We start from the raw sequence: 22,877 nt of genomic DNA on the forward strand, positions 1-22,877 counted from the left end.
TCCACCAACTTTTCAGATATGGCCCCATTCTCACTAGTGTGCAGCCCTAAGCCCTCAAAAGAGTTTGCCCTTTCCTATTGCAAATCACCCACTATTTTAAATATTTAAACTATTATTTCCATCACCACCCAGAAAACATTATTATTCCACATTAATATTCAAGTGAATTAGACAGTTTCTTTCTTTTGGAAGGCTCAAGAAAAGACCGAGATGATATAAAATTTTTTAAAAACCTCATCTAATTAAAGCTATAAAGGAAACCACAATAATCAACTTCATTCATTTTAAGCCATCAGATGACAAGTAATTAAATATTTTTTTTACCAGTTAGTTTCTGGATGGACAATTCCAAATACATCTTCTGCTCACTGTGATATCATATTCTGATACTCTCTCTCTCTCTCTTTCTCTCTTACTCTCTCACACACATATACACCCAGTGGATGCTTTCTAAATATATTAATATGGGGGTGAGGAGTCGCAGCATGCCCTAATGATAAGAGATGGGGAAATTATAGCTGCCGCACTCCAGACATTAAACTCTGCTCAGTAGACACTCCTGAAGGTATTACTTTATTAGGTCAATTTCAGTTACCTATTTCTGTGCTCCAAAATGTTATCTTGTTTTCTGATGCCATCTGCACAAGAAAACACTTCTCTGATTACTTGTTCAGCAAGCCTCTTTTTAACGTCATAATTTACTTACAATAAAGCAGGACTGATGCAGAATACTTGAAGATACCAAAGCACAAATGTGAAGATACTAGTTTCATGTGGCATAGCCAATGGTTCCAAATCTGTTACTTATGAAGAGCTGCTAGAACTGGCCAGCCAAAGAAATAACTGTTAACAGAAATGGTCTACTTTGGGGGGAGCGGAGAGGACAAACCACAATTTTGCTATTCCTGGAAGATTAGAGGAAATTTTTGGTGGCTTCTTCTTCTGATGAACAGACAGACATCTCATTTGCAGAGTTAGTCAGCTGGAATAAGATCTGCATGGGCTCTAATTTAAACTAGGGTCTACTTGAATCTTTTCTCTTTGTTTTGTATCCAAGCTTAGCCTGGAATAGGGATGGATGAATCAGTCTTTATTTAGTCCATGTGTATTTTGCACATGTTCACTCATAAGTCCATTCTGCCCCATTTTGTCACTAAGCTTTGAGTTTTCATTTTTAAAAGTCTGTAAGAAAATTCATATTTATATTTCTTGAATAATGAATTTTATCTGAATGTATGCATTTTGAAAAGTATTTTACCCTAAAATCCTTTTTTCTTCTGACAATTAAATCACAAAATTTTGGGAAGTGCAAAGTCCAAAGGATAATAAAGTGCAGACACCTAAATAAAATTCTCCCTCCTTCCTACTGATATAAAGCCATGCTTCCAGCTCAGGCCAAGTGAGTGTTACAAAATTTTGTGTCATCTTCTTCTGACACCTTAACTCATGCAATTTCTTTCTCAGCACTGAAGGTCTCTGCCTAATACATCTTCCATTCTCATCAGTTCTGCTTTAATGACATAAGGTGAACCAGTATTTGCAGAAGAAGAGTGGTCACCATCTCCCTCTCTTCAGTTTAGCTGTTCACAGAGGAGCTGGGTAGCTTGATGCCAAGTAGTTCAGCACCAAGTTAGAGTGCTGAAACCTTACAATTTAGAGATCAATAACCAGCAAGGTAAATTAGAATGTATAAGAATTGCAATCTGTGGGTGAAAAAGGGAAGTCTAGGTAGAAATGAGAGTAGACTTCCAAACAAGTTAGATTTTGAGTCAGGGTGGAAGGCTATTTTTCTGCTTAAATAATAATAATAATAATAATAATAATAATAATAATAATAATAATAAATATATTTATACCCCGCCCATCTGGCTGGGTTTTCCCAGCCACTCTGGGCGGCTTCCAGCAGAATATTAAAATACAATGATTCATCAAATATTAAAAGCTTCCCTAAACAAGGCTGCCTTCAGATGTCTTCTAAAAATCTGATAATTGTTTTTTTCTTTGACATCTGATGGGAGGGCATTCCATAGGGCGGGCACCACAACCAAGAAGGCCCTCTGCCTGGTTCCATGTAACCTTGCTTCTCGCAGTGAGGGAACCGCCAGAAGACCCTCAGTGCTGGACCTCAGTGACTGGGTAGAACAATGGGGGTGGAGACGCTCCTTCAGGTATATTGGGCCGAGGCTGGAAATAATTATTATTATTATTATTATTATTATTATTATTATTATTATTATTATTAAATTCCTTTAGTGTTTTCTTGTTTACATCTATTGTATGATTCTGATGTTTATCTGGCTTTCCTTATTATATTTTTTACTCAAGGAAGAGCATTCTGTCTTTCTGTGATCCCTTGCTGGAATTGAACAAACTCAGATTTATGGAGCATTAGTTCTAGTTTTTTAGAATGAATAGAAAAGACAGGTTGGCCTTGAACAAATGATTCTGAAAGCACCATTGTTATTCCATCTATTTGGGGGCAAAGGTAGCATTAGCAAATGATGTAGTCACCATTTCACCCCATTTTCTGCCTGCATTTTATTATTATTTTTTACCTTAAGAGTATCTCATATTAGAATATCATAGACCCACTAGGGTCGTGCTCACTACCTTTTCACAAGGATTCATAATACAGAAGATGCAAGGCTTATCTATTATGTCCACATTGCTCAGGTAGGAAGAAAATTATCAGGAATAGATTCCTTTAGCACATTACAAAGTAACAGGAGTCATTTGTTTAATTCCCTAAGTGCCTTGCTGAAAATGTCCCCATGGATATTCATCTTTCTTATCTTATGCTTGCTTTAGAAATAGCACTATTTGTGAATGTTGCTGCTTTGTACTGAAGGCTCCCATTGCTTTTTATATTTATCAGTGGTGTGCATTTGTAATGGTACTTGAGATACTAATTATTCCAAATGTGATAAGATCACAATGACACACTGTAGTCAACAAAAGGTAAATAAGTCATTAGTCCTGCAGAGATATTTAAACCTAAATTGCACATTGCTTTTTTTTTGCAGGCATAATTTTAAACACAAATAGAGATACCTACGGTTCTTAGTCTTTTCTTTCTTTCTTCCTTACCTATCAATAGCAATGCTTTTTTATTACCATCCATCTGTGCTCTCTAGGAGTTGTTTTCAGCTACACACAAATTTGTTTCTTCAACAGAAATTTGCCTAGATTTCAGGAAGCTTCTTCATTCACTTTGGCACAGATGCTGCCGTCACCTTTGCTTTTCAGTGGAGTTGTCACAGTGTTAAAAATAAGATGAGTTCTGTAGCAAAAGGCTTATCTAGACCACCAGCCTGTTCTCACAGTGGCCCACCAGATGCCTTTGGAAAGCCCACAAGCAGGACATTACCACAATGGTTCTCTCCCCACCTGCAGCTCCCAACAGCTGGTGTTCAGAGGCAGAACACTGTGGTGTAGTGATTAGAGCGGTGGACTCGTAATCTGGTGAACTGGGTTCGATTCCCCGCTCCTCCACATGCAGCTGCTGGGTGACCTTGGGCCAGTCACACTTCTCTGAAGTCTCTCAGCCTCACGCACCTCACAGAGTGTTTGTTGTGGGGGAGGAAGGGAAAGGAGAATGTTAGCTGCTTTGAGACTCCTTCGGGTAGTGATAAAGCGGGATGTCAAATCCAAACTCCAAACTCCTCATTTTGGAGGCAGTATTTATTTAATTTGGGGGGGGGATTATACCACCAACATTAAGAGGGGGAATTATTTCCATTCCCTCACTGCCAACTCCATAATCATAACAGGCCTTGTACTGCACAACCCCAACACCTGATGAACCATAGAAGATACCAACATTAACTTCACATTCAAGGTGGCTCTTAAGGTCAGCATAAACTTAGATCATAATAGCCAAACAGATACAAGATTCTTATTTATTTATTTATTTATTTACTTACTTACTTACTTACTAATGAAATTGTAGCCCAGCCCCACTCAGGAAATTTAATTGACTTTATAAGTGAATTTCAAGTGTCCCAGCATCTTGACCAATTGGGTATCTTTACCAATGAGATACTTGCCAATTCCCTCAAGCAGCTATAATCTCTCAAGATCAGCACAGTAAAGCCCACCACCACCACCACCATTCTTCAAGTCTTGCCTGGTGCTGCACAGAGTTCTGAGCTGGTAAAGCTCCGTGAATTCTGGCCCACACAGCTAATCTAATCAGGTCTCAGTAATGCATGACAGATTGGCTTCCTCCTCCATGATCAAATTATGAATGAGTGCAGTCTTGTTCCAAATGGACCTGGCATTGAGCAACAACACTACTGAGTAGGAAGCTCAGTGGAAGAGCAGCCAGGTGCATCGGGATTGATTAAGAAACCAGAAAGGGGGACAGAGTGCAACCATCTACACCACACTCACAGCATCCCACTGCACTAACACACCAACTCACATTAATCCATTCTTGTGATTCGAGGACCCGATCCCCGCTTGGGGAATGAAGACACGTGGACACAGTATATTAGGTTAATGGGCATGTCATTCACATTTACAATAAGTACAGGCTCCCAGCTAACCGATAATTTGAATGATATTAGGAACAACAGTTAGCTCTGTGGCAAAGACACAGCAAAAATAAAGAAACAAGCTTCCCCTTGGTGTGTAGATCAGGCGTAGGCAAACTCAACCGTCCAGATGTTTTGGGACTACAACTCCCATCATCCCTAACTAACAGGACCAGTGGTCAGGGATGATGGGAGTTGTAGTCCCAAAACAACTGGAGGCCTGGGTTTGCCTATACCTGGTGTAGATGGACCAATACCTTCTTGCATCCAGGGGGGCAATTTCCACCAATAGACTTTCACCTTGGGGCAAAAACCAGTGCCTCTCACACAGGAGGCAACAGCTAGGAGGCAAAAATACTAATTAAGCTCACACTGTAATAATCTGAGTGTGTGTGTGTGTGTGTGTGTGTGTGTGTGTAATACGACACCCAATCCCCTGCTTTCTCACATCCAAGGTTGGTGGCAAAATTCACACCACCAGGCATGAAACTTCATACTTCCTCTCTTAGCATCCTCAGTCACTCTTACAACTGCACACTATTGCATAAGTGCCTAACTAACTAAACAAACACACACAGGTCAACAAAATAAAACTTGGTAACCAAAATCAGAATTATTTGGATTTCAAACATATAGTTCACCAGTGAAGGACAAGGCATGGCTATCCCTTGTGCCCATTGTTTATTTTAACTTTGGAGCCACTAGCCATACATGTAGTGGGATCATGTTGTTGTTGTTGTTTAGTCGTTTAGTCGTGTCTGACTCTTCGTGACCCCATGGACCAGAGCACACCAGTGGGATCATAGACTTGTAAAAAGACTGGACAGCTGAGGACTTGATTGGCAGTCTTCTTGTGATTTTGTGTGGACGGCAGATGCAAAAAGGTACCTTAGCAGATGATGCTAATTATGTGAAAATTCCATTGTTTGTAGGAAAAAGGCATTTGAGGCTCATAAAGGTTAAAATTAGCACTTTGAATTGTAGATACCAGTGTTGTTTACATAGATATTAATTTAGATTTTTATAAATGTGAAGTCTCATGTTGTTATAATGAAGGATAAGCACAAGGAAAAAGAGGAGCCAATTGTAAGTGTGCCTGTGGCAGAGTAGTACCAAAAACTTGTGTGTAAAAGTAGTTCCCCTCCCCCTTGCTTTAGGTGCTTTTTAAGCTGACTACTATGCCCTAATTTTAGTATTGCAGTTGGTGTGCCCTTTAAATTTTACATTAAGCACAACTTTCTTGATTCATAGACCTCTGCACTGCCTCCGATGCTTTCCTGCTTTTCCTGCTTCTCATGTCTGGTATTAGCTTCTCTTCTTCAGCTGACTATATACTTTAACCGTACCCAGCTTACCATCTCATTTGGACTAAGCCAGATAATGTTTTCTGCAAATAATTAAAGTGCCAGGTGTGATTTTAGGAACTTATTCCAGATAAGTCTCACAACTGACACCACAAATGTCTTACACCCTAAACAGATTTACTCAGAAATTAATCCCATTGATTCCATTAGGATTTAAGACTGAAAGAAGGTATGCTTGGGGCTGTAGCCTTCATCTATTGAAAGTTCTAATGCAGGGCTGGTTAACTTTGTACCTCCAGATGTTGTTGGACTCCAAATCCCATCAGCCCAAGCCAACACAGGGATGGTGGGAAGTGTAGACCATCAACATGTTAGCAAATTCTGTCTAAAGCAGTACAGAAAGGAATAAAGAGTTTCTTAAAATAAATAAATAATGTACATCTGAATTTACATTATATTATTTAGAACGTTTTCTATACAATTTATATATGACTGTCTAAGCCGTATAAACAATAGCAGTATATAGTGTAGATTTTACATCTGAATTATGAAGCAGAAAATGCAAAAGCCCATTGAAACACCTCATTGGTATGTGTGTGTGTATTCTGAGTGTTCTAGGAGTTTACTGAGTTTTGTAAAATATAGTTAGAGTAGACATTATGTGTCTATGCTCCTTAAGCAGAATAGGTTGCCATGACATTCTTTAGGCTCAACACTTTCCCCAGAAACAATGAGAATGTGATCATTGTAAACTGTTCCTGAACAATAAAACAAATATCGCTAAAGACTAGATACAATGAAGCAGGCTGGCTGTATTTTATAGCTCTTATTATGCAGGCACATTAAGCAGGATTACATTCTAAATGGAGACACCCAGTCTGTCAAAGAATGTCCATATTGCTGCTCTATAAATTGTTCTGCTCTGTTAAATAACATGCAATTCTATCCTTCTGAGTTTGCTTCTTAGTGGCATTGCTGATTTAACTTTTGAAGCACTGAAGCATTTTGAAGCAAAGAATTTAGAAACGGTCCATGTTGCCTGGGGCAAAGGGATGTAGCTCAGAGAGAGCCCCAAATGTAGGAGAAAACCCAACACTAACACCTGGAAAAGGCAGAGGTGTCTTGTCTGGCCAACCTTGGTATAAAGGAAGGAGCCCAGCCTTCTCTTATTGCCCTTATTGCAGAGCCACAGCCTCACTAAAGAAATGGTGATCCGAGCCTTAAACTGGGTTTCAAGGAGGATAACTCATAGCCCCAGTTTGGGGGAGTAGGAGGAATAGCAGGATCTGTTCAAGGAAGAGTACTGAAGGTGTTTTATTTCCTAATTACACTTGCTTCTTCTCCATCTTCACACTCCTTTCAACTCAGACTCTGGACTGCCCCTTGGTGTCAAGATGGCACCTGACAGTCAGTGGGGGAATTAGTCAGTTTCAAAATTTGGCTTATAAACAACAACACAATTGTTTTCTAGTAAGTGTATATTGCCAGGGCCAAAACCCATGTTTCTGCCTCAGAAACAGATGGGAGCTACGATTAGGTGCACTGACAGAGAAGCACTGTTAGGTGAACTGACCCCACCATACTACATGGCTGCTATGGTTTCCACAATGCCTATGATTCCAAAAAGCACTGTTGTCATCAAGCAACTGCAAGTACTGTAGCCCACAGAGAATTTCAATCACACGTAAGAGGAATGCTGTTGAAACTCACCCAAGGTGCATCTAATCCAATATCCTGTTATCCACAGTGGGAAGCCCACAGGCAAGATGTAAGGGTAAGAGCCTTCTCCTGCTGTTGCTCCCGAGCAGTTGGTGGTCAGAGGCAAGGCACATCTGAACCTGGATATTGCTTATAGCCAGGGCCAGTGCTATCATTAGACCAACTAGGCAGTTGCCCAAGGCTCAGACTTCAGAGGGGCACAGTACTGACCTTTGCGGAGCATGATGTTATACAGATTCTTTTTTGTTATATTTTTTAGATAATATTTTTCTTTTCATTAATATTGTATCATTTCTACAAGACCCCTGTTTCTGAAACTTGAAGTTAACCATTGGGGGGGGTGCAAGTAGTCACCCTTGCCTATGGTACAAAATAGCCTGGTACCAGCACTGCTTATGATAAATTTGCCTAACCCTCTTTTAAAAAGGAGTTAAAGCATCTAAGCTAGTATGGCTTTGCAATCTTTTGACAATGGCACACAAATTGTACCTTCACAGAAGCACTGTTCAACCCTGAACCCTCACAGGAGCACAAAAAATGTCTATGTTCTAGGAAGATATGTAAACTAAAAGCAGTTATTAGAAAGTTATACCCAGAATCACTGAAATACTGCCCAGGGCACTGCAAACCAGGCCAAATTCCAGGGAAGAAAATAGCTTATTATGAGTGAGTCACTGCAGCTTTCAAAAGGGATGTGAGAAATATGGATTAGGAAGCAGTTAATTTCTGACTCAATATGCTTCTGCGTTATGTACATATTTGACATACTCAATGCAGAGTTTTCAAGCAAGGTTAGGTCTCTTTCAGCATTACAGTAGGAGGAGATATAGTGCTTACTCATTTGACTGAATTGTATCAAGCTTTCAAAATGAAAGGTTTATGGTGAGGGAATTGATCTACCTATAGCACAGCTGTCAGTAAAAGGGAATATGTGCTGTGTGCCTACACAGACTCTTAAAAACTATTCTTTTATTACATGCTAAACACTTTTTTAAAAGTAGGCATGCCACAGTGCAACTCAGAATACTTTGCAATGTCAAACATCAATAAAAGAAAAGAAAATAAGAGGAAAATATAAAGTATAAATACAGCAATATAACAAATAACTTGATATTTGTGTATACTTTAATAATAGGTAAGAAACTACACAATGCCCAATGCCAAGTCATGTTGCCAATATTTGTACATGGGCATACAGACCTTATTTATCTATGATGTTTTGTGTTATGAAAAGTTGGAGTTTGTTTGGTTTGTGTTCTTATAATTCAGTTGTTATCAAAATAGTGTATAATATATTTGCAGCTATCAATCATAACAGAATATAAAATTGTTTACACCAAAATATGTTGCTGAGGGTTTAAAGGAACTATTCTAAGTAAATAGGTTTGTCAGCTTGAACCTTAGTCTAACACTACACACACACAAAACAATTTTCATGTGGGATTCTCACCATTATATCAGAATTGTTGTTGTTTCCTATATAAACCACTCTTCGTTCAATATTTCAATCCCAGACCAGGTATAAATGAAATAAAGTAACAATTTACAGGGGGAAAGATAGCAATATAAAATTGTGAACTCAATTCTATCAGATAGTCAGTGCTGTTAGCAGTGATAACTTGTTTGATGGTGGGGACTAGGTCAGTAACATAGTAGGGGAAATACTGAGTTCTTCAGACATGGAAATCCAGCTCTAATATGAAAACAATTGTTTTCCAGTGTTTGTTTGGAGCAGGGTTCACCAACATAGTGCCCATGCGAGCTCATGTGTCCCATAGACCTTCCCTCATGCCTACATGATTCCCTCCCCTACCCAAAGTTTGACTCAGAAGAAGCATTCACTTGTAGTCAATAGAACAGGTGTCTGCTTGTGGTACCTGCATGTGGTACCTGCAACAGTTCCTCCAGTTTGCCAATATGCCCATGGTCCCAGAAAGGTTGTTCACTCCTGGTCTGGAAAATGTTGATGACTAGGAGGAAGGAAAATGAATCAGCATGTTGTAGCACTACCCTGATTTTTTTCTTGTTGAGCACCTGAAATGCTTTTCCTAGCACTGGAACTCAGGAAAGCTATCTCTGTGCTGCCACATGAAGGAGATTAAAGGATCTGTATCTGATACCCAAGGCATCATGTTTGATTCTTTATCTTCAGATTAGTGGGAACATAGTTGCCAACAGCTGCCTCTACCTTGCAGCTCACAGCTAGCCACCCTGATCTCAGGTGATTGAAGAAAACTAATTGCCCCAGAAACTGTCGAAATGTTGACTTAGAGAAAGCAAATATCTAACCCTACAATATCAGAAAACCTTGTGATAGGCTGCTGCTTAAATCTGTGTCTGCCTTTGCTATTGCCCTGAGCCATATTATTGTTCAACCCAGCCTTGCTTCTTCTCTATCTGCTGACACCTGTCAACTCTGGCTCCAGATCGCCCCTGGATGTGTTGAGATGACATCTGACTTTCTGACTCCATCCCTTGTTTCTGCTTTGAAGAAACAAAACATGAACAGCAACTGATGAAGATCTGTTATGACTACTTGTTATGCTACTACTCCCAGAACCTTAACATTATGGGTTGTTCTATCTTCTATCAGGCACCACTTCACATGACTTGGGCCATATGTTACAGATCCATTCATAGATGGTAAGTAATGTCTTAATGTCATTTTTAATGCCATTATTTTGGAAAATATTGCTCAGAAAGGAGAACACACACCAGCAGTGGAGGAAGCCGTTCGGGCACATGGGACGGCATGCCCAGGAGCGGGGCGAGCCACCCATAGGGGCGGGGTGAACCACAGGGCCTCTGGAGTCTGCCTGCCTCCTCCCACTCTGCCGCCCTACAGCTGGGGAGAGGTAGAGGGCGGACCGTTTGGGCAATGCGAGCCTAAGCCACCGCATCTCTCCCAGGAGAGACACGTGGCTCGGGTGTGCTGCAGCCCTTGCGGTGACACCCGGGGCAGCCAGCACCCACCGCACCCCCCTTTCCTCCGTCCCTGACACACACATCCTCCCCAATGTGCTTCAATACCTGTCTGACACATTCCCCCCTCTTTGGTGATTAGAGGATTACTGGGAACACTGATAAAACTATACCTAGCAAACTTCAATACAAGTTCTGTATGAGAACAGTAATATGCTTTCAAACTCCACCCACCTCTGTAGTATTGACATGAAAAAAACCCCTGATATCTATGTCTCTGTGTGTGCTGAACTCTCTTTACCTTTGGAGCAGATGGGACATGGCCTGAGGCAATAGTAATCAGGAGAAATTGGATTCCAGAAGAGCTCGAATACAAAGATAAATGTTCACAAACTACTTCTGCTGATTGGTGCATGTGTGTGCCTAAAGGTAAGTAATAGGGCTAAAAAACACACAACAATGTATAGGCTCCCTATACAAGTCTGATGTCTCACATGTTCCTGAAAAGTTTGCTTTTAAATTGAAAGTACATACAGAAATTGTTTTTGAAAGAAATTACAGCATCATATGCCCCGTTTTGAGGCAAGACTAATGCTTCTGAGGTAGTTCTTCCAGAAAACAGACTTGCCCACATACTTAACACACTTATTGTAAATTGCCTATGACAATGAGGTTTTTCTTTATTTATTTCTTCTTTTTACATAGTATAAGATGCACTCCTAGAGGGCAAAGATATTTATTTGACTGACTAATCTAAAGTTCTAGAGGAATGCATGCAGACTTTCTATATTTCTGATAGGTTCAAGATGGGTGGAAACCCATAAAAGTAGATGCGAAGTAGTCAAGGGCAACTGTTGGCTCTGCTGAACATGAAAAGGAGCAAAAACATTCAACTAAACTAAGGAATTGCATGTGTGAGTTTCTAAAAAATGAAAACAATCTGTGCAGGCAATGGCTTGTTCCAGTGGAATTTTATCTTCTTATTTTTGCAGGAGATTTTTATGTTGCAAAACTTGCTTCTTCGTTAACAAAACTTTTTCGCAGGGGTTTACTGTTATAAAAAACTTGCTTCTCAAATAAATAAGACAATTTATGGTATTTATCTTTTTCACATTATTCACTTTCTCAGTTAAATATTTTCTTCTCTTGGTGACTTATCAGGCCTTCCCAATAATGCCCCAATTGCTCCCACTAGAAAGCTCCTGTGAAAAAGTTTTATTAATGGAGAAGCAAGTTTTGTATTACATTGGAAGGTATACATGTTGTTAAGGGTGCAGACCCCTTCGTGTTTGGCAAGAAATGCCTGAAGAGGGCTCCATACACTTTTAAGCCTTACTCAGAAAAAGAAATAGACTAGGTTGAATGATTAGAAGCTTGGAAACTTGCAATAATAATAATAATAATAATAATAATAATAATAATAATAATAATAATAATAATACTACATTTATTGTCTTGTACAATGTACATTGTACAATGAAATTAAATGAGCCTCCCTCCCCCCCCAAGCACTCAATCTCTTATCGAACAACACACCACCTCGCAAGTCAATTGCGCTATGTTATTTTCCATTCTACAGCCTAACAGCCCATGGATAGAAGCTATTTTTTAGCCTGTTGGTAGAGCTGATTATACTTCTATATCTCCTGCCCAAGGGTAGATGATTAAAGAGGTGCTAGCCTTGTGATGTCATCTAGTGGACTCAAGGGACAGCCCATGATATCATGTGCTGTATTCACCACCCTCTGTAGAGACTTTCTGTCCGTGGTTGTCAGGAGTTCATCAGCTGTTGTTTAACATTATTCTTTCGCAAGACCTTGAGGAAATGGAGTCTCTGTTGGGCTTTTCTGACCATCTGAGTTATGTTGATTTTCCAAGTGAGGTCCTCACTAAGGTAAGCTCCCAGGAATTTAAAGGAGGAGACTCTCTCCACACAGCCCCCCCCCCCGATATATAACGGGGCAGGTTCCCCTCTCTTCTTCTGAAAGTCCAATACCATCTCCTTTGTTTTGCTAATATTTAGGTGCAAGTTATTCTCTAAGCACCATGTAGATACTTTTTGAACCTCCCCCCGTACGCTGTTTCATCTCCGCCTGCAATTATTATATTATCAGGTTGGAGGTGAATTATTTCCCAACGAGAATCCGGAGTGAAGGTCTGGGTTCTATTTGTGACAAAAGCAATATGGCAATCTACCCAGGATGCAATGCTTTCCTATGAATTCCATCTCTGCTACAGAAAGAAGGAAGTATGATATAGCTATATAGTGGTACCTTGGGTTACATACGCTTCAGGTTACATATGCTTCAGGTTACAGAAATAGTACCTCAGGTTAAGAACTTTGCTTCAGGATGAGAACAAAAATTGTGCTTCAGCGGTGCGGCAGCAGCAGGAGGCCCCATTAGCTAAAGTGGTGTTTCAGGTTAAGAACAGTTTCAGGTTAAGAACGGACCTCCAGAACGAATTAGGTATGTAACCAGAGGTACCACTGTACAACCATCACACAATTTCTCCTTGCCACGGTCTTGATATTTAATAATACGGACAAAGTCTAGCATTGCCTAGGAGGCATCACCAGACCATTCTAGATCTCATCTAATATGATCAGTCTCCAATATGGTGAAAGAAAAGTGGCATCACTTACCTCTTTGCCTCCTAGCACGCACTGAGCAACTTAGATGCCTAGAGTAGCTAAGGATCTATTCTAAATTTCACAATCCGTTATGGAGTTTAAGCAGTATAAAATATATTCATTCCACACTGCATCACAACCTGTCAGATTGTTTCTGTTCACCCTAGTCCCTATCATAGTATTTGGAAGACAAATTCATGTAATAACTTGTCATCACATTTTCTTCCTAGGTCATTTCCTCTCTATGTCATACCCACAATGTAATTATTAATATTCATGTGCCACCATACAATATGTTGTAGTTCTATGCCAAAATGTTGTCCTAATTCATTTTTTTATAACCATCAATTAATGAGAAAAGAAATTACACCTGAAAAACCATCAAATGAGAGAGAATATTTCAGTGAAATTCTGATGAGCGCAAGGATTTTGTTTTGCTAGCCTTACTTCCAAGATGAGGAAGGGGGGTTTGCCCTTGCATTCTGCAAAACATATATCTAGTGATCTTCAGTCTTCTTGGTTCCTGTGTTTCCTGAAAACACCCATGTATCCTCAGTTGGTAAAGCTAGATGTAGAAAAAATGGAATTCACTTTCAAAGGGGAAGAAAACTTTTGAGAAATTGGAGTATGGGTTTTGTCACAGCATTATTACCGTATATTCTGCATGTGTGTGAGTGTTGCTGTGTGAAAGAGAGATAGGGGTTTAACTCCACTCACTAAATATTTCCTTATTTTCCTCATCTTACAAAGGGATAGCACAGTACTACACAGGTTTATTCAGATGTCAGTCCCAGGGTATTCAGTGGGTTTGTCTCCCTATTAAGTGTATTTGAGATTGCAGCATAAAATTCAAATGAATTGTGAGTGGATAGACCCGAGTCTTAGCTGAGAGCATTCTACAACTACTTTTACATCTGCTTTGTCAATTTATATTGTTTAGATGAATTCAGAACATTTCTTGTGACCTTTAAAGCCCTTGGCAGAAGCTCTTCCATGGTAGTAAAGATAAGCTGGAAGACGTTTGGTCTATAACTGGGTTTGAACATTCCATTGAGATAGCACTTTTGAAATTTGCTTCCCTTGGCAGCCTTAGCAGAAATCTAGGCTAGTGACCTTCAGAGAATAATGCAAGACATATTTTTTATGTTTAGTACTTTTTTTTTCATTTGAATGTCATACCTAATTTGTGTTTTAATCTTTGTAATTCAGGTTTTGGCTGACATAACTGATATTAATAATAAATGGATAAAGCCATACTTATTTTATAATGTTTCTCCTACATATACCTGTCAAAACCTTATATGAGCCACTAAAACAAAAATATGTTTGTTAGCCAATTTATTTTCTCAGTATCTCTATGTCCCCATTTTAGTACCTGGATAGGAATTGTTTGTTCCAAATATTTTTCCTCCAACCTTGGAAATGATGCTCATTTTTGAGAGCATTGCATAACAAACCCTTGATTAAGGAGGTTAATAGCAGAGAATCTCATGTTGCCCTCTATATTTGGACAAAACAAAATCGGAAATACATTTTAGAAGCCTATGGATTGTAAGGTCAAGACTGAAGTTTTCGTGCTGGAAACCATACCTTGGCTTGCGATACATTAAATCAGCCTTCTCACACCTGCTGCCCTCCAGCTGTTTTGCATTACAACTCTCATCAGCCCCAGCCAGCCCCATGCTGGTTGGAGCTGATCAGAGTCATAAGCCAAAACGGCTGAAGGATAACAGGTGGAAGAAGGAAACCTTAAGGGCTAGCATTGATTATGCTATTCTTTTCTAGAGGCAAGGACCTCTGATCACTCCATGTTCTGATAAAGTGGTTTTGTCTTGCCTACAAAAGCTGATGCTACAGTACATTTGTAAGGCTTCAAGGTGCCACAGAAACTACTATAGATGAATATGTCTACTCATTTAGAATTTTTGGCTAAGCTTATAAAAGTGACTTAAGTCTGACAGTGACTTAAGCTGGTGAATGTGTTGATATTTTGGTGGAAAACAGGTTATATCCATCATGAATACTTGCTCACTTGTATCAATAATAAATTGAAGAGACATACTAACCATTTTCTTTGTTACACCAATGAATGATCATAAGTGGAATACAAAATTTTACATTTTTATTATGGTTTACTAATTTTATTGTGCACTACCATGCTATTTTAAAGGAGTTGGCTTTTGGGAAAGAATGTGTGTGATTTCTGTGTGAGGCTTAGAACAAAATCCACCCATCACTAGAAATTTGAAACAATGAGTAGCCCACACAGAGAGAACCAGAATAGCATAAAGTAACCACTTCAAGTCTGGAGGCTGATAAAATTATGCCCATGCTCCCTGAACAGCTTGGGTACCACTGTGGCATGGCTGCTTCCTGTACCATCACTGTAATATTTGAAAAGAAGAAAATGTGGTTGAATCATCTGAAGTGAGAACTTCAAGGGCAATGCTGGGGCAGATTAACTATGTCACCTGGCCCATTTACACATCACTCCAATGGCATGAGAAGCAGCCATGCCAGGCTGGATCTCACACTGTTCTGGGAAATTTGATCTAGGGCTCACACTTTACACCAGCATCTATTCCAAAGTATTCTTGGATTTGATGTGGGGAACATTCCTAAAGGTCAGTGCCAAAGAGTTTGATTCATTTTACCTTTCAGATCTTCATTTTTGGACTGCCACCATATGTATAAATCTAATGCTTTTCAGCCCAATCATCCGTACCTTAGAATACATGTGCCCAGTTTCAAAGAACTGCCTTCTTATGGTATTGGGTGTATTTTCAAAATTAATCCCAGATATAATATTTGCAAGTCAAAAACAGGTTTTCTGCATAGTTTTGCCAGTAGGAAAATGCACAACATGTCTTTGGAACAACCATCATCCAGGTGCCTGACAAGTGAGTCGTCCAAGCCATCTTCAGATCAATCATATCAAAGTGACTTGCTTTGTTGATCTGCAATAATTGGTGGTTCATCTCACATTCTTTTATCAGAACATCCAGATGGATATTATACTGAACTGTAATGTTAAGTAAAAGCCATGGGCAGAAAATCTATTCAGTTACAGCAATGGAGGAACACACCATACAAAACAGATCACTATCTGACTTCCCAGTTCAGAAATTGAAACTGAATTGTTTGTTCTGTAACTGAATTTGATCAGGCAAGTGTTCTGTGCTTCAGAAGAAGCACAATTCTAGAAGCATAAAGTTCACTTCCCTTTCATTAATGTCTGACATGTTACCATGTCTAGACTCAGCAAATGTACATTTAAGTACCCATTCACCTATTACCTCTCTAATCTATTACTCCTGTTATTCATGCTTTTGCAAGCTCCAGATTAAACTCTAATGTGCAAGACGAGAGGTGCCCTCTGTAGACAATTCAGAAACTGCAGTTTCTTCAAAATATCACTGCTAAATTGCTAACTAGCACTGGTGATTTCTCGAATGCACTCATCTCCAGTCTGTTTCCAGGTTCATTTTATTGTGCTAGTCTTTTGAAGCTATTTGCAGCTTGGGATCAAAACACTGCCTGTCTCCACACATGCACCTGCCCATTTTAGTATATGGAGCAGGCTCCAGATACCATCTGGGGTGCATTGGGAGGCTGTTGGAAAAAGGATCTTTGAAGTAGTGGTCCCTTGATTGTGGACCTTCCCTATTCAGGATGCTCACCTGGTGACTAACTTGATGTCTTTTCAGAGCCAATTTAAACATTAGTCATCCAGGCTTTAAAATTGTTTAACTTAATCTGGTTTACCCTTGCTAGTGGTTTGGTGCTGCTCTTTCAGATTTCTCTCTGTGTGTGAATTTTTAAGATATAATGGCCAAATGGCCAGGTAGCAGGAAGGAGAGACATTTTGCAATCACATTTTTTGTAGACTGTATTGCAACATATTTTTTTGTTGCTGGAAAGTAAGTAATGAGCAGGGGAACAGTGTCTGAGTTAGCAATAGTTTGATTCTTAGCTGAGCTATTTTTTGTTCTTGTGGGGAAAATGTGTTGCATTATCAAAATCCTATATATCTTCTTTCAAGGAAATGGAACATGTGGTATTCTATGTAAGATAAAGGATAATTGGCAGTTGTGAATGACAGTTTTGTCAAATAAAATATATTTTGGGATGTGTGGTCAGTGTATTATATAGTTTTCAGTAGTTTATTTTTAATTAATTCTTGTACCCATCAGTGGTCTCACCGTGGATGTTAAAATACATTTCACTGATTTGGGTAACTTCACAATTTGAATGTAGGAATTGTCCCTATGATCACAATCTAGCTGGATGAGTTGGAAACATAAGCCACAAGTAAAATAATCCAAATTAAAAACATGTTGATTGAAAATCTGTCATGTTTGGGCTCCCATCAACCAAATATTTGTGTAGAAATATGGCGCAAAGCTGCATCCTTGCAGATTGGAATTAGTCTGGCTTGAACGGAGTGATTTATTTTATTTCTAAACAACTGTGAAAAATAGACAGACCTGACACATAAGCGTTCTGCCATGCAATGATCCTCATGTGAGCTCAGTCAGGACTTACACTCATTTAATCTTCTGCCAGAATGAAGGCACCACCGTGGCTTTTTGTAGCTCTTTCTTTCCTGGCCATATGCTTTTGTTTCCCTTTACAGCCTCCTTCTTTCCCTTTCCCTTTTCTTTTTTGGCACATATAGAATTCTAGCCATAATTCAGACTATTAGTTTTCCACACAAATAATACTACTACAGATAACACAGTCTGTTTCTAGGCAAATTCGTCTGCAAATATATTGACAGATTTTTATCACGCCCCACCCAGACTGGGTTTAATTTACAGGCAGCCCTAGCAATGGAACAGGTGAGCCAAGTAAGAGAAGCAATAGTAATTCTTCTAAAGGTTTGCTGCTGGTTTGGCTGTCTTTTGCTTATCTGCCAAACTACAGTGGTACCTCGGGTTAAGTACTTAATTCGTTCCGGAGGTCCGTTTAAAAGAAAAAATACTGCTTACAAGCCTTCACATCTTGTGCTCGTAGTAAAGGTCAAAACCCTATTAACTACAGCAAAGGGAAACAGCGGTTTAACATACAGCAGGGTATGCCCATAGCTATCCATATTTTCAGCACCTATTTTATTTTGCTATTACAGTGGTACCTTGGGTTAAGTACTTAATTCGTTCCGGAGGTCCGTTCTTAACCTGAAACTGTTCTTAACCTGAAACTCCACTTTAGCTAATGGGGCCTCCTGCTGCCGCTGCGCCGCCAAAGCACGATTTCTGTTCTCATCCTGAAGCAAAGTTCTTAACCTGAAGCACTATTTCTGGGTTAGCGGACTCTGTAACCTGAAGTGTATGTAACCTGAAGCGTATGTAACTCGAGGTACCACTGTACTGCTTTTTAAAGGGCTCTTACTCCCACCCTTCTGGCAAACTCTTCAGGAACTTTAATGCCATATTTTCCATTACGTCCTTTCAATAATGCTGTTCTGAGTTAAATCTCAACCCTGTCTCAACTCCAGAATCTTAGAGGGATGACCCATTATTCTTCCCCAACTTGGGACCCTCCAGCTCCTTTGGATTACAATTCACCTGCCCCAGCCAGCATGGCCAATGATCAGTAATGTATCTACTTTTCTAGATTAACCATGCTGTACTCCTCTAAATTTAATAAAACATCCTGCTTTCTGGGTCATCTCTTGTGGACTGAGATCAGCTTGTCCCATTGCAGAAATAGTCAGGGGTGGCAGACTTTCCCCTGGCACCAGTTATAAATTCTTCCAGACATAGAAGCTAGTGCTACTAAAATTAACAATGATTATACTGTACACTTGGCTCTCTTTGAATTCAGTGATATGCAGGTATTGGCCAAGTGACATACAGTAATGTGCCATGAGGTAATTTCAATCTGTTTTAGTATTTTAACTTTTCCATGTTTTAAAGTACAGTTCTGATTTTTTATTGATTTTATTGTTTTATCTTCTAGTAAAACTGCTTTGAGGGTTTTTTTTTACATTCAAGAGGTGTATAATTTCTTATGAAATAAATAAATAACAACTTAATGCCACTGGCAACAGTGACAGGCTAGAAAATTGAGTAGAACATGGGGAGTGGTTTTTTATTTCTTTTTAAGCACAGAGTTTGGGTTCTCTCTGTATTCAACAGTTTTGTTATGGGCACATAGGAAGCCATCTTATTCCAGGTCAAATGATGTTGTCAACCTAGGCCACTGTTGTATACTGACTCACAGAACATCACCTGGTTCTTAGACAGAGGTCTGTCCCATCACATTCTGCCTCCTGAGGGTACCATTTCTGTTATCTCTTCAATGCCTAGTGAAGGCCTTCCTCTTCCTACAGGTCTTTTAATTGTACAATAAAGTCTGCATCTGTATTGGAATTGTTTTTATATTTTTTATAGCTTGTGTGGTTGCCACCCTGGACTCCTTTGAGAAATTTAATAACAGAAAACGTTGGGGTGGATTTTGACCTGAGACCCCTGTATACAGGACATGCACTCTGTCACTGAGCTAAGGTTCTTTCCCATATCTGCAATACCATTCTAAACACCAGGAGTAAAACCCACATTCCCTAGTAAGTGTGCTTAGAATTTTGTTTAGGAAACAACTTCTTGAAGTCTGAGCTATAGGTTTTGTTAGAGCTTGTGTATACCCTTCATCCATTTATCTGTTAGTTTATCAGGGATTAACCTTAGATAGGAGGTCAGCTCCTTCCAATAGAGATAGCTTGTTGCCAGTGACACTGAGAATTATTTTAGAAGATATAAAAATATGGCTGAAGTGGAGCTTCACCGACCATTTTTCTAAGAAATTCATTTATATGAGTGGGAAGGGGGACTTCCAAGAAAACAATATGCTACAGTGTTTGTCAATTATGTATATATAATTAGGTTTTATTTTTAACAATACGTTTGACTCATAATTGAACCTAGAAACTATGGAAAGGTGATCCTGTTTCCTGGTAACTCATTACTGAAAAGGTTTTTCAGATAATTAGGGTGGCTATTTTGTAGCTGAAGATAGAAATATTTGGAGATCGTATTTTTTAAAAAAACCTGCAGTCAAAACAAAAATTAAACAATAAATTATTTAATTCCCCTGGTCTTTCATGCCCTTTAGTTGAACTAGAGCAAGCTCTACCTTTCTTGAGGTTTAACTGAACTGGCCTCAACATCAATTAAAATTGGAGGGGGAGGTGCAGCAAAGAGTCAAACAGCAGTTTCTTGGGAACAGTTCTGATTCTAACAAGTCTTTACAACTGATTTCAATGGATTAAACTGAACTTTGAATCTTTCTAAAGATATATTTGATCTTGCAAATGAAAGCAGCAAACAATATCTTCCAGAACTATGAGTCTTCTCTTTCTGGCTTGCTATAATCTTATCAAGAAAAACAGAGTGGACACAAAGTACACAAAATGACCACCAAGGGAGAAAAGCTTGGACTAGCAGATATTGCTTCATGCCTTGATGAAGGCAATTACTGTCAAAATACAAAATCTGCATGCCTCCTTACTTGCAAAGTGGCAAAGAGGCTTCAACACTATTAAAGATCCAAGAGAAAAATTAACTCGGAAGATACAAGGAATAGAAATAAGTGCAAATGAAGCTATGGAATTCTGTGTGGAAAACTCCAGGAAAAAATCCAAACCTTTCTACAATATAATAAAGAGCTGTATGACCATGTGGGTGTTAAGTGAAATTGTGACAGACTTTAGAATTTAGATCTGTTTTAGAGGGTGCAGAGCAAAAAGATTAAAAAACTTTCTTGGCAGTCATAGAGAGAGCTTGTAACTTCTCCAGTGTAGTAAAAAAGTCCTAAAACTGATCACACGTATGGTATCTCACTTCTTTGCAAATGTCAACCATATTTTCTGCTATATCACCTAATTGCTGGAGGTGTTGTAATAAACTTGGTACATATTGTTTATGGTGGGAAATGGCAGTTGGTGCAAGATTTTTGGGATTTAATTTTGACAAATGATAAATATTACTAAAGAAACTATTGTTTGTTGTCCAAAATTAATGTTACTGAATATTTTTGATGATACTATTGTAAATATATCTTCAAAAGAATTGGTCTTGTATGTGATTTTGGTAGCACAATAGTATGTGCATCACAATGGAAAATAGCCCAAAATCCTACACTGGATGCTTAGAGCCACCCACACTGGAACATAGCTATAGTGGAGAAAATCATACATAATTTGATATTTTGACAGGGACTAAAACCCCCAGTAACATTTCATATGATTTGGCATTCATTTATGACATATACAGTGGAACCATCATTTTCAAGACAATGCTTGTCACAAGCCTGTCAAATCTAGAACGCCGCTTGATGATCTGGACTTTGTTATTTTAACTCATGTGCAACTCTACATGCCTATGTTATAGTTTGCTTTTTCATCTTTTAATTGTGTGTATAATAATAATAATAATAATAATAATAATAATAATAATAATAATTTCACCCAAAAAAGCCCTAGCAAATAAAATCAGGATACTGTGGCTTCTGTGTATGGGATACATATTTATGATGTCTAATACCTTATCCTTTGCAAGCTCATTCCACAACAGTAGAGAGGAAGAGACTGCAGATCTGTTGTAGACTACAAGTCGCATTAGCTTTGGTTAACTGTATGCTGAATCAGGTTATAATTATAAAGTGCTGCAGTGATGCACAATGTACTGATTATCAATACAAGGGATGAAAGATTAAAGCACCCAAGTTTCCAGACAGGTGGAAGCTATCCAACTAATTCATAGGAGGGGACAGTACAAAAGATAGAGATTGGGTATTAGAGGCTGGAAACAAGATGTCAAGTTTTAATTGCTGCAGATATATCAAGATTTAATCACTGGCTCTTGGCAACTTAGATGCTAAATATTTGCACTGGCAAATCTTCCTGTGATGCTGGAGTTAGTATCCTTGCAGTGCCAGCATAACCATGATCTGAGACATTGTGCTGACATAGCAGCCTGCATGTCCTTCCTATCCAAAGTGTTTGATTGCACAGCAACACTTACCCTATGGTTGCAAGGAACTTTTTAAAATGTAATGGATTCTTAATCATGTTTCTATCTAGCTGCTAGCTCGCTGATATTCTGCAGAGGCAGAATAAACATTGTATAGCAGGAGAGAGGATAAAAAGCAAGGGAAGGGAACTGTTAGCCTGGCTTCTGTTGTTCTGACGTGCCACCACTGCAGATGGCCAGAAGGTCTCCTGTAGCTTTGAAGTCCAGCAGGATCAGGTGACCTGACTCCTCAGTCTTACTTGTTGCTCAGTGCAGAAACATAGGGTGGAAGTCCTGCATGGGCCTGATAACTCACTGTCCTGCCTCCCATTCACCATTTTCAGATTGTCTGGAAAGTGAACTTAATCCCAGACTGAAATATATATATCAGATTCAAATAGGCATTGTTCAAATCATGCCTGATGTCTAGCTGTGCTTTGAACTACATATGTTATGCAATTTATCATTAACTAATTTGTTTCCATCTGAAACTGTCTTTCCACAAAAGATCCTCCTGCCTTTCATAAGAAAGACCTAAATACACTTTTCTTCTTCTTCTTTAAACAATTACGGTGCACTTTAGGTGGAAATATCCTTGACTGTCCATTACACAGTCAGTCTATCTCAGACATAGGCAAACTCGGCCCTGCAGATGTTTTGGGACTACAACTCCCATCATCCTTGACCACTGGTCCTGTTAGCTAGGGGTGGTGGGAGTTGTGGTCCCAAAACATCTGGAGGGCCGAGTTTGCCT

The sequence above is a fragment of the Podarcis raffonei genome, chromosome 4 (assembly GCF_027172205.1).
Source record: "Podarcis raffonei isolate rPodRaf1 chromosome 4, rPodRaf1.pri, whole genome shotgun sequence".
Taxonomy (NCBI): domain Eukaryota; kingdom Metazoa; phylum Chordata; class Lepidosauria; order Squamata; family Lacertidae; genus Podarcis; species Podarcis raffonei.